Source organism: Salmo salar, chromosome ssa06, assembly GCF_905237065.1.
Source record: "Salmo salar chromosome ssa06, Ssal_v3.1, whole genome shotgun sequence".
NCBI classification, from domain to species: Eukaryota; Metazoa; Chordata; class Actinopteri; order Salmoniformes; family Salmonidae; genus Salmo; species Salmo salar.
Genome location: NC_059447.1, coordinates 36,002,228 through 36,015,201, shown reverse-complemented (window position 1 = coordinate 36,015,201; position 12,974 = coordinate 36,002,228). Strand labels below are relative to the sequence as shown.

The window sequence follows — 12,974 nt, the reverse complement described above, 5'->3', positions numbered from 1 at the left end:
GTCGCTGCACAGCTACTTTCAGGTCTCCAGAGATGTTCGATTGGGTTTAAGTCCTGCTGAAAAACATCCCCACTGCATGATGCTGCCACCACCATGCTTCACCGTAGGGATGGTGCTAGGATTCCTCCAGATGTGAAGCTTGGCATTCAGGGAAAGAGTTCAGTCTTAGTTTCATCAGTCCAGAGAATCTTTAGGTGCCTTTCGGCAATCTCCAAACGGGCTGTCATGTGCCTTTTACTGAGGCTTCCGTCTGGCCGCTCCACCATAAAGGCCTGATTTGTTGTCCTTCTGGAAGTTTCTCCCATCTCCACAGAGGAACTCTGTCAGAGTGCCCACCGGGTATTTGGTTACCTCCCTGACCAAGGCCCTAATCCCCCGATTGCTCAGTTTGGCCGGGCGGCCAGCTTTAGGAAGACTTGGTGGTTCCAAACTTCTTTAAGAATGGAGGCCACTGTTCTTTTGGACCTTCAATGCTGCAGACATTTTCTGGTACACTTACCCAGATCTGTGCCTCGATACAATGCTGTCTTGGAGCTCTACAGACAATTCCTTCGACCTCATGGCTAGGTATTTGATCTGACATGCACTGTCAACTGTGGGACATTATATAGACAGATGTGCCTTTCCAAATCATGTCCAATCAATTGAATTTACCACAGGTGGATTCCAATCAAGTTGTAGAAACATCTCAAGGATGATCAATGGGAACAGGATGCACTGGAGTTCCATTTCGAGTCTCATAGCAAAGGGTCTTTATACTTATGTAAATAAAGGTATTTTTGTTTTTTATTTTTAATACATTTGCAAAAACGTCTTTCTTTTGTCATTGTGGAGTATTGGGTGTAGATTGAAGATATATTAATCCATTTTAGAATAAGGCTGTAACGTAAAATGTGGAGTGGTCTGAATACTTTCCGAATTCACTGTATATAACTATTGGACACAGGTTGATGGATGCACCATGTAACCTCTGCGTAAATGTGATTCATAAGACGCAATTACATTTGTTCAGAAGAAATTCACGAAAACTACAAATTGTATAATATTAAAATTGGGGCATTGCAGGGCAGATGTTCCATCGTCAGTTTTTCATATTAGAAAAACGAGGGGACTTCAATTGGTAACTGGGATGTTTATTCTACTCTGGCTAATAGGGCGACACTGGATAAATTGAGGTGAAATAAAGGGGGGGGGGGGCGCTACTAAGGAGTACTAAAACAAAAACTCCATTATTAGATGGGAACATCTGTAGGGCGGATGATTTGTGGATTCGATCTCTACGGAAAAAGCGGGAGGGAGCGTGATGAGGACGCTGGAGTTAGTTTACTGATGCGGCACCAGCGCTTCTCATTGTTGATTGGATATAAAGATTGTAGGTAAAGTATTGTTTAAAATGTAATTACGAGTTATTTATTGTTGCTGTTATCGTTAGTTGAATAGGCTTGCTGTTTTGTCGGTTTAAAAAAAGTTACCTTTTATATTTACACTAACGTATTTAAAAACGTAATTGTGTCTTAATGCAATTACCAACAATACCCACAGCTCGTATAACTTAACCGCTAAAGTAGGCTATGCGTAAAACATTACGCGCAACCGGCTCACTGCTGGTATTGTGTACAGTAACGGCTTCTGAGTTTTCCATCTTGTCTTTTAGAGATGTCGACTAGTTCAAGCTATTAAAAGCCTACAGCTTACAGAGCTATTAAATGTACATGTTCCTCTATCGTACCGAATACTCACTACTCAGCGACAGCGTTTGATACTGTATCTCCAAACCATAAGTCTAATGGTCGTTTGCCTTATTTTGCAGATTGTCCTGAAGCCACTGCTGCGTTGTCTTGGCTGTGTGCTTAGGGTTGTTGTCCAGATATCTGGATTCTGATACTCCACTCCAAACGTCCTCAAGCCTTGTCGTGATAAAGCACTTTAGGTGCTCATTTTTGCAAGTAATATGTTATTTCCTGCCCTGCTGCTGCTGGCGCTGTCTTCAGTGTTAGGTTCAAAAGAGTGCCCTCACCACTGCCTCTGCTACGAACACTCGGATTTGGTGGACTGCCGAACGTGCGGGTTCCTCCAAGTGCCCCACGGCCTGTCCCATGGCACCTGGCTGCTGGACCTGGGTAGCAACTTGCTGATGGAAGTGCGGAGCCGTGCCTTTGCCTTGGTGACTGCGGGTCCTGTCTGACAGTGGAATCCAGCTGCTGCAGCCCGAGGTAACACATGCGAAACCCATGTCATATACTCATGGGGGACCTACTGAGTACATTTTTGGTCTAGCCCAGCACTAGTAATGGATTAAGAAACACTGCGATAGCCTATGCATTAGAAAACATTAGTGGCATAGTTTAGCATAAGGATTTGATGCTGGATATGAGGGTTTGATGCTGATGAAAAAGTAATCATGTTCATAATTGATTGTACCCTCCTCTCCCAGGCCTTCTACTCCCTCTCCTTTCTGGAGAAGCTGGACATGAGCCGTAACAAGCTGCGCCGGCTGCCGTTGGACTTTCCCACAGTCTGTCCTCGGTCCGGGAGCTCCGGCTGGACCACAACACCCTTGAGTGGCTAGAAGTCTCCAGCCTGGAGCACCTGGAGAAGCTGGACCTCAGCCACAACCACATCACCTTCCTGCAGCCAGGAGCCTTCCGGGGCCTGTCTTGCCTGCGCCATCTCTACCTCCATGCCAACCAGCTGGGAGCTGTACGCCATGGTTCCCTGTCCATGCTGCCCGTCCTGGAGGCCCTGCAGCTGGGCCAGAACAACATCACTCACATCGACACGGAGGCTCTGGCTCCCCTGCACAGCCTCACCCTGCTGGGCCTGGAGGGAAACCAGCTGCAGCACCTTAAGTTCAAGACCTTTCTGAGCCTCCACACGGCCGGCACCCACCTGCAGCTAGCTGGCAACCCATGGAACTGCGTCTGCGACCTGCACCGGGTCTTCAGCAAGCTGCTGAGTGTGCGCACCTTCACGTTGACGACTACCACAACGTGACGTGCCGCGAGCCTCTGCAGCTGGCGGGCGCCTCGCTGGCATGGGTGGACAGGCAGTTGTGCATGGCAGAGACGGCCACCGTGCTGGTCATCACCTTGATGGTACTGGTGACCGTGTTGGCAGCTGTGGTCATGGCCGAACACACCCGCAAAAAGAACCAACATGGCGGCAAGAGCTGGGATGCTGAGTCGCAGACCCAGGAGAGGTGACTGTCATGGGGGAGGGACACTGAGTGAGTGTGTAATCCGTTCGATAGATGCATTTTCCCTCACCGATCTAGGATCACATTTTACACCATGCTCCCTGGTCATTTTATGTTTGAAGAAGAAAAAAAGAAAGGGGCCATTTCCCATCTGCAGCAAACTGACTGTGAGGGTTCATAACACACCTCAGGCTCAGACTGCTCCTTAACATTCAGTTGAACTTGTTGGAGGCACTCATTCTCTCTTCTACTTCATCATGGTCATAATGCATGCCCCATTCTGGTTCCAAGAGTCTGAGAAACAATATTTTAGAGTATGAGCAGTTTTGTATGATATATCTAGAAGTCTCTGACTTGTGGAACTTGAGGAATGGACATCATTATTTTTCGGTGTATCATTTAAGACCTACCTGAAATGTTTGACTGCTTCCAATTTATCCTGTTAATTTCTTTCTTAAAACACCAGTACAGTGTTTGAAGAGAAAATGTTCAACAGAAAAATACTGTCTATTCCATTTCTGCACACTGTTGAGAACTTGGGTGTCATGTTTCAAATGTAGGCCTATACTCAAAGTACAGTAGTTATTTTTGTCTCATGAATGATTATCTTCTAACACATGGATATGTTTGATAGGGAATTTATTGTATACAGATCGTAATAAAGTATGATTCTTTATTTTTACTCTACCTTGTGATGTTCCTGGATTAAATCTTTGCCTGATTTGAGTATAGAGGTCTCCACTTTCCCTATTCCATGCACTGCACTAAAGCTAAACACTCCCTTAGATGATCATCTGCTTTAGTCAATGTCAAATTATTCCCCAATTAATCACCACTATTCCAGCTCACACACAGATTAAAGCCGGTTTCAATCTATCTAGGTCTGCCATGATGTGACAAAATGTTCTCCCCTTTTAGATGAAAATGTGCATTTGGTAACATACGTTTTGCTTGTGGGTTTGGCCTCCAGCCTGGAGAAGCTGGACCTCGGCCACAACCGCATCATATTCCTGTGGGTTTGGTGATATTGAAATGGAGAGCACAGATGAAGTACTTAATTTTAGGAAGTGTTTGTTTTGCATTAGACTCTGATAGAGGATTTCATATTCTGACACCGGTCTTTGGCCAGAAACAAATTGCTGCAGGGTTTTAAAAGGCTTGAATCCAGGTCACAGGGAGAATGTGGCTTATGAGCCTGGCCTTCAGAGTAACATCAGCAGATTACGGCTCTGATTAAAAACCAGAGGAGGAAACAGACTGCCACGGGTAGAAAACAGACAGCCACCCAGCTCAAATCCCCTGGGCAGACCTTATCTAAGAGGAGGATAATGTCCAGAAATTGAACCTGTATCAGTACTGATGCTGTTTCTGCTCAGCAGCCTTATAAATGGATCTGGATAAGGAGAAGCAATTCAGCAATGGAGATATGGGCCAGCCACCCATGTGACCAAAGCTATTATCAGATGAACCAGATAACAATGATATGACACAATGGCATAATAACCGTCTACAGGTGTGTGTATTACAATTTTTTAGTTGTCAGAACCCAGTCCGAACAGATCTATGAGATTGACGTAGGGTGTTTTAATACAAACTAGCTCTCATCCTTTACTTAAAAACTTAGGACAGACGAAGGTATAAGTTACATAATTAAATTCCATTAGCTCATATTGCACAACAGAAACCAGATGCCATTGTCTCCGAAGAAACCTCTAATTTAGCCAAGAGAAAATGGTATGGGATTTTATGACATTAAAGTCTTCATAATCAACCCAGAGGATTTCCTTAGCTTCATACCTTCAACACCCCAGTTCAAACTTAACCTAGCCTCAACCCTAACCCTAGATTCGTATCCACATCCCTAAACCAAATCATAACCTTAGCTTCATGTCCACATCCTGGTCCACAACCCAAATAATCTTTAAGTAACTTGAGTTCCACAATACATTTTCAGATACTATAGGATGATTTTGACAAAGTGTGAAAATGCTAATATAGGAACCATTGACTTGCATTGGATTTGTGCCACAAATACTAAAAGTTAGCATTTGAATCAGTGGCCAGTTAAACCAAAGCATGGACTGTTGTCGTACCTTGTCCATAGACTACTTAAAGGGTAAGGAAACCAATATGTAATTTTGGTGAACAATTTCTTTAAGCTTTCTAATGGGTTTTCCTATTTTTTTACATTTATTAGTAATGTTGTCTTTGTCATTCTTGGTAATGGAAGATTAGCCAGAAGGGCATTTCTGGTTTCCCTAATTCTGACACACGTTGCATGAAACTATTTAAATGACATTTTGTGGAAACTGTTGACAGATAGTGGCGCCAAATCCACCATTTGAGATGATTTTGTCAGTTGCAAATGTACAAAGTAGAGCATACACAGTGGTGGAAAAAGTACCGAATTCTCATACTTGAGTAAAAGTATAGATACCTTAATAGAAATCTACTCAAGTAAAAGTGAAAGTCACCCAGTAAAATACTACTTGAGTAAAAGTCTGGAAGTATTTGGTTTTAAATATACTTAAGTATCAAAAGTAAATGTAATTGCTAAAATATACTTCAGTGTAGAAGTAAAAGTATATATTTCAAATTCCTTATATTAAGCAAAGCAGACAGCACCATTTTCTTTTAGAAATGTATGGATAGCCAGGGGCACACCAAGTGAGTCTGCCAGACGATAGGCAGTAGGTGAAGTAGTGAAGTAAAGGTTGTCAAAAATATGAATAGTGAAGTACAGATACCCCAAAAAACTACTTAAGTACTTTACACCACTGAGCATACATAAAGGTTTCACAAATAATCTAACTATGTCATACTCTATAAATTGTGTATTCAGTGTGACATAGCCATTTCCACTGTAGGGTAAATTTCCAAATGTGACATGTTTATACACAATTTATAGAGTATGACATATGCTTATAGATGATTTGTTAAGTCTTTATGTAGTGCTTATGAAGCCTTTATAAGTTGTATTTAGTTTAATGTGGGACCATTTTGTCTTGCAGAAATATGAATCTGTCAGAGGAACTGCAAATGGACCAGACTGAATTTGGTTCTAAGTCTAACCAATGATATGTCTGTTTTTTTTTCTTTGTATTATCTTTTACCAGATCTATTGTGTGTTGTTATCCTACATTCCTTTCACATTTCCATAAACTTAAGTCTTTCCTTTCAAATGGTACCAAGAATATGCATATCCTTGATCAGGGCCTGAGCAATAGGCAGTTAGATTTGAGTATGTCATTTTAGGCGAAAATTGAAAAAAGGGCTAATCCTTAAGAGGATAAATTACAGTAGATGGCTATATCCAAATATTGTTTGATTTGCTTGCCTATAAGTAAGTGATGACAGTAGTTCGACTAACTTTACCAGGACGAGGACTTGCCAGTGTCAAGCTCTTTCCAAAAGCCTCATCTCTAATGATGCAAGTTAAATGACATGTTTGCTTAGCTAACTACATAGCAAATAGTTATATAACATTTATTTAACAATCCCTTAAATGGCACATGGTTATCAATGGTTTTAGCGGAGCTGGGGGTCTCCTTGCCCCCCAGTAGTTAACCAATGCGTTAATCTAAGTAACAACATAAAAAATCCACATAAAAATCTGCCAGTTTAAAATACAGATATCACTGCATCCACCTACAGTGAAGGGAAAAAAGTATTTGATCCCCTGCTGATTTTGTACGTTTGCCCACTGACAAAGAAATGATCAGTCTATAATTTTAATGGTAGGTTTATTTGAACAGTGAGAGACAGAATAACAACAAAACAATCCAGAAAAACACATGTCAAAAATGTTATAAAATGATTTGTATTTTAGTGAGGGAAATAAGTATTTGACCCCTCTGCAAAACATGACTTAGTACTTGGTGGCAAAACCTTTGTTGGCAATCACAGAGGTCAGACATTTCTTGTAGTTGGCCACCAGGTTTGCACACATCTCAGGAGGGATTTTGTCCCACTCCTCTTTGCAGATCTTCTCCAAATCATTAAGGTTTCGAGGCTGACGTTTGGCAACTCGAACCTTCAGCTCCCTCCACAGATTTTCTATGGGATTAAGGTCTGGAGACTGGCTAAGCCACTCCAGGACCTTAATGTGCTTCTTCTTGAGCCACTCATTTGTTGCCTTGGCCATGTGTTTTGGGTCATTGTCATGCTGGAATATCAGTCCAGGATCCATTTTCAATGCCCTGGCTGAGGGAAGGAGGTTCTCACCCAAGATTTGACGGTACATGGCCCCGTCCATCGTCCCTTTGATGCGGTGAAGTTGTCCTGTCCCCTTAGCAGAAAAACACCCCCAAAGCATAATGTTTCCACCTCCATGTTTGATGGTGGAGATGGTGTTCTTGGGGTCATAGGCAGCATTCCTCCTCCTCCAAACACAGCGAGTTGAGTTGATGCCATAGAGCTCCATTTTGGTCTCATCTGACCACAACACTTTCACCCAGTTGTCCTCTGAATCATTCAGATGTTCACTGGCAAACTTCAGACGGGCATGTATATGTGCTTTCTTGAGCAGGGGGGACCTTGCGGGCGCTGCAGGATTTCAGTCCTTCACGGCGCAGTGTGTTACCAATTGTTTTCTTGGTGACTATGGTCCCAGCTGCCTTGAGATCATTGACAAGATCTTCCCGTGTAGTTCTGGGCTGATTCCTCACCGTTCTCATGATCATTGCAACTCCACAAGGTGAGGTCTTGCATGGAGCCCCAGGCCGAGGGAGATTGACAGTTCTTTTGTGTTTCTTCCATTTGCAAATAATTCCACCAACTGTTGTCACCTTCTCACCAAGCTGCTTGGCGATGGTCTTGTAGCCCATTCCAGCCTTGTGTAGGTCTACAATCTTGTCCCTGACATACTTATTTCCCTCATTAAAATGCAAATCAATATATAACATTTTTGACATGTTTTTCTGGATTTTTTGGTTGTTATTCTGTCTCTCACTGTTGAAATAAACCTACCATCTAAATTATAGACTGATCATTTCTTTGTCAGTGGGCAAACGTACAAAATCAGCAGGGGATCAAATACTTTTTTCCCTCACTGCATGTCGGCCTTCCACATCTGCATTGGAAGGTGGATGAGCTACAGCAGTGTTTGTCAGACCCTGAGACATCCTACACTCTATGGAAAGGGGAGTCTCTCACAAACATGATGGTGTTCTCTGTTTTGCTCTACCACACATACAAGTGTCACGGGACTTGTTTGAAGGTTACACATACAAACAAATGGAAGTATGGAAGTAGTTTTGTGGCAACAAAAATAAGGGGTTAAATGTCTCCAAAAAAACATATCTCCTGAGCTTTCTTATACAGTATCTCCTAGATATAGGACAGACACTTTAAAGCCTTGTTCCTTATGATACATTTTATGACTTTTTTTGTGCCATTTATGAACGTGTTATTCAATGTGTTAGGTTATAGTAGTAGTCCAAATTCTATTTTTTGTCAAATTGTGTTTTTTATTTGTTTTATACTAAAATTCCAAAAATTCCAAATCAAATAGCTAAATGATCCGTGGAATGACCATCTTAAAACAATTCCATATGTTAGCTTAGTACTTAGTAGGACAACTCCACATAGGCATCTGGGCTAGCTCCCAATTGACTCCGATTCACTCCTTGAAGAAGAGCTTTCCTTGTCCCCGAATGCACAGCGCTTCCCACTGACGACACGTGGATTACGCACACAATGGGCGTTAATCCGATTCCAATGGAGTTTCCCATCTCCTCAAAAGTGTCTCTGGACGAGTCGAAGAGAGGCCATACTTTCCCAGTGTCTGTGTTGATTTAAGGTTACTTTGGTTTTGAAGATTGTCTTTATCTAGTGGGAAAAAAGGAAAACAGCGATGTCCAGAAAATCAATAGAATCAGTGTATGGTGTATTTATGTGAGGCTGGTTTGTGTTAAAAATGTGAATAGTATTTTTACTGTGGTGCCAAACACCAAAGGTGTCATCCTAATAATGGAAGTAGATCAAGTGCAGGTTCGAACAGTTACTAAATATGTTTTCCCCAAACATCTGGCCATTAAAGTGAGAATCATTGGTTAGAGCTGTATTATCTTTGCTTGAGCGGAAGACATCGGGATTAAAGGGGTATTTTAACTGCTTTCGACACTAATTCTGTACTGATGTTGGTATAGAGGCAATTGATATTGTGGGCTTGGAATGGGATGTGTGATATCTATAGGACTTTTATTTTGACACACATTCGAAATAGTTCATAGAAGTACAAGCACAATTTTGTTTTATCATTTGGGCAAAACAATTGAATACAAACAAATATATAATGTAATTAATTGTATTTAACTGCTGTAAGATATACCGATTATTAAGATATTGTCCATAATTGTTTTCCTTATTTAATCATTTACACTTAAAGACTACAGGACAGAACTCTTATTCTGAAGGATTGTTATTCTTGCTGGTTTGACATTCGTTTGAGTGAGCAGTTTGTGAGGGAATGTTATTAGCTAGCTAGCTTTAACAACGGTCAGTAAAGTATCGATTTGATTGAAGACCAATGGAAATGCGACGAACATGTCGACCATAACTTTTCTGCCGTCACCACTCGAATGCTTGCAGTCTCGGTTCCATACCACCAGTAGCGTGTTTCTCTTGCTAGGTGAGTTAAACCGCTAAATGTTAGCAACTAGGTTAGCCATCAGATAATCGCAATCAGACTAGGGAGCTGGCTAGTGATTAGGTAAATTAGCCAGTTTAGCAACAGTGCACTCACATCTGGCTACGCGGGGCTAAAATCTGGTGTATGGCTGCTCCACTGGCACGAGCCATGAGTCTATGTAGCTAGCATCTAGCGAGCGTATTACGTAATAGTTACAGCACAATTACCATAATGGTTAGATAGCTAACATTAGTGTGTGGTTTGACGGCTAACTCCCTATCTATCTAGTTGTCAATCACAATTGTAGCCTAAACACTCACCGCTGCTAACGTGACTTGCTAGGTAAGATTTTCATAGCTATATGACCAGCACGGTCAAATAATCACAGTGGTTATAGAGGATGCAACAAGTGAAGGTGAGTTGGTTTTTCATAGTCGACCATTTGAGGTCGAGACAGCAGGTGCAGTAGAGGTAGATGTGTAGCTAAGTATAAATATTTCAACTCTATGGCAAGCGTGAATGTCTGATTGAACTTGTATGTGGCCGCACAGCTCGTTCTAGCTAATCACATAGTCTGCGTGGTGTCGAGTAGTGATGGACATTGAGCAGGCTCATTGGCTCGGTTCATGTAAAAGAGCCGGCTCATTGGCTCGGTTCATGTTCAAAATACTTACATTGACCTAGAACCATGAAAAAAAGTGAAAATCTCCAATGTAAAGCCAAAAGGGTAGGCTACCATAATGTGAAATGCACGTTCAATACATTTTTACCGGGACAAATTATTAGATGGCCTGCAAAACGTTTTTTAACGCACTGTTTATGTTTACACTGTTAACCGGTATTATTACTGTTGTCGCCCCAGCCCCTTCTTTGGGAGGACGGAGGCGAGCATCCAACGTTATTGTGCATTAACGCCACCTACTGTACTGGAGCGCTGCCGCCTCCCGCATGTCCTATCTTAAAAATAGAAGTTTAAAAGAGGGATTCCTGCAGATGCAAGAATTGCAGAATGCAATTTCACCCTCAACTGAACTGGGTTAGTTAAGTAATAAGACACGGGGGTGGTATATGACCAATATACCACAGCTAAGGGCTGTTCTTATGCACGACACATTGCAGAGTGCCTGGACACAGCACTTAGCCGTGGTTTATTGGCCATGTACCACAAAACCCTGAGGTGCCTTATTGCTATTATAAACCAATGTAATTAAAGCAGTAAAAATACATGTTTTGTCATACCCCTGGTATACGGTCTGATATACCACGGCTGTCAGCCAGTCAGCATTCAGGGCTCGAACCACCCAGTTTATAAATTAGCATTAATACTGCCTGTAAAAAGTGGAGCGGGCTAGTGTTGTGGATTCCATCCTGCCTGTTTTATCCTTCTCAAGGCTTAGATTTGTTTCGGTTTGGCAAAAAATATAAACCTATCCTTGCGTCATATCTCTAGATTTGATTTGCCTGCCATGACATAAGTGGTTCATATTTATTTGGCTCACAGATAACCCTATTCAGGCTGATCCTCTGCACTTGGCCTACTTTTTCTATTGTCAGTGCCTATGAACAGGTTGATTATCTAAATGCTGTATTATACTTACAGTGAGGGGAAAAAAGTATTTGATCCCCTGCTGATGTTGTACGTTTGCCCACTGACAAAGAAATGATCAGTCTATAATTTTAATGGTAGGTTTATTTCAACAGTGAGAGACAGAATAACAACAAACAAAAAATCCAGAAAAACACATGTCAAAAATGTTATATATTGATTTGCATTTTAATGAGGGAAATAAGTATTTGACCCCCTCTCAATCAGAAAGAATTCTGGCTCCCAGGTGTCTTTTTATACAGGTAACGAGCTGAGATTAGGAGCACCCTCTTAAAGGGAGTGCTCCTAATCTCAGCTTGTTACCTGTATAAAAGACACCTGTACACAGAAGCAATCAATCAATCAGATTCCAAACTCTCCACCATGGCCAAGACCAAAGAGCTCTCCAAGGATGTCAGGTACAAGATTGTAGACCTACACAAGGCTGGAATGGGCTACAAGACCATCGCCAAGCAGCTTGGTGAGAAGGTGACAACAGTTGGTGCGATTATTCACAAATGGAAGAAACACAAAAGAACTGTCAATCTCCCTCGGCCTGAGGCTCCATGCAAGATCTCACCTCGTAGAGTTGCAATGATCATGAGAACGGTGAGGAATCAGCCCAGAACTACACGGGAGGATCTTGTCAATGATCTCAAGGCAGCTGGGACCATAGTCACCAAGAAAACAATTGGTAACACACTACGCCGTGAAGGACTGAAATCCTGCAGCGCCCGCAAGGTCCACCTGCTCAAGAAAGCACATATACATGCCCGTCTGAAGTTTGCCAATGAACATCTGAATGATTCAGAGGACATCTGGGTGAAAGTGTTGTGGTCAGATGAGACCAAAATGGAGCTCTTTGACATCAACTCAACTCGCTGTTTTTGGCGGAGGAGGAATGCTGCCTATGACTCCAAGAACACCATCCCCACCGTCAAACATGGAGGTGGAAACATTATGCTTTGGGGGTGTTTTTCTGCTAAGGGGACAGGACAACTTCACCGCATCAAAGGGACGATGGACGGGGCCATGTACTGTCACATTTTGGGTGAGAACCTCCTTCCCTCAGCCAGGGCATTGAAAATGGTTCATGGATCGGTATTCCAGCATGACAATGACCCAAAACACATGGCCAAGTGGCTCAAAAAGAAGCACATTAAGGTCCTGGAGTGGCCTAGCCAGTCTCCAGACCTTAATCCCATAGAAAATCTGTGGAGGGAGCTGAAGGTTCGAGTTGCCAAACGTCAGCCTCAAAACCTTAATGACTTGCAGAAGATCTGCAAAGAGGAGTGGGACAAAATCCCTCCTGAGATGTGTGCAAACCTGGTGGCCAACTACAAGAAACATCTGACCTCTGTGATTGCCAACAAGGGTTTTGCCACCAAGTACTAAGTCATGTTTTGCAGAGGGGTCAAATAGTTCTTTCCCTCATTAAAATGCAAATCATTTTATAACATTTTTGACGTGCGTTTTTCTGGATTTTTTTGTTGTTATTCTGTCTCTCACTGTTCAAATAAACCTACCATTAAAATTATAGACTGATCATTTCTTTGTCAGTG

At 42.2% G+C, this 12,974-nt stretch overlaps 1 protein-coding gene and 1 long non-coding RNA gene across 4 annotated transcripts in view; both read left to right on the top strand.

Annotated features, from left to right (window-relative positions):
* Positions 1-1,241: 1,241 nt before the first annotated feature.
* Positions 1,242-3,883, top strand: LOC106607225 (uncharacterized). Its single transcript, XR_006770226.1, has 3 exons — positions 1,242-1,376; positions 1,811-2,213; positions 2,435-3,883. It is a non-coding gene; the product is annotated as an uncharacterized lncRNA (long non-coding RNA).
* Positions 3,884-9,615: 5,732 nt separating this feature from the next.
* The window catches only part of LOC106607174 (myocardin-related transcription factor A), a 48,141-nt gene continuing 44,782 nt past the window's right edge, over positions 9,616-12,974 (top strand). Inside the window, exon 1 of one of the 3 annotated variants that reach the window (XM_014203833.2) lies at positions 9,616-9,827. The gene's annotated coding sequence lies outside the window, so the exon portion shown is untranslated. Of the gene's footprint in view, positions 9,828-10,107; positions 10,170-12,974 lie in introns of those variants that run through there. The other 2 variants (XM_014203837.2, XM_045720460.1) reach the window with 2 other exon arrangements.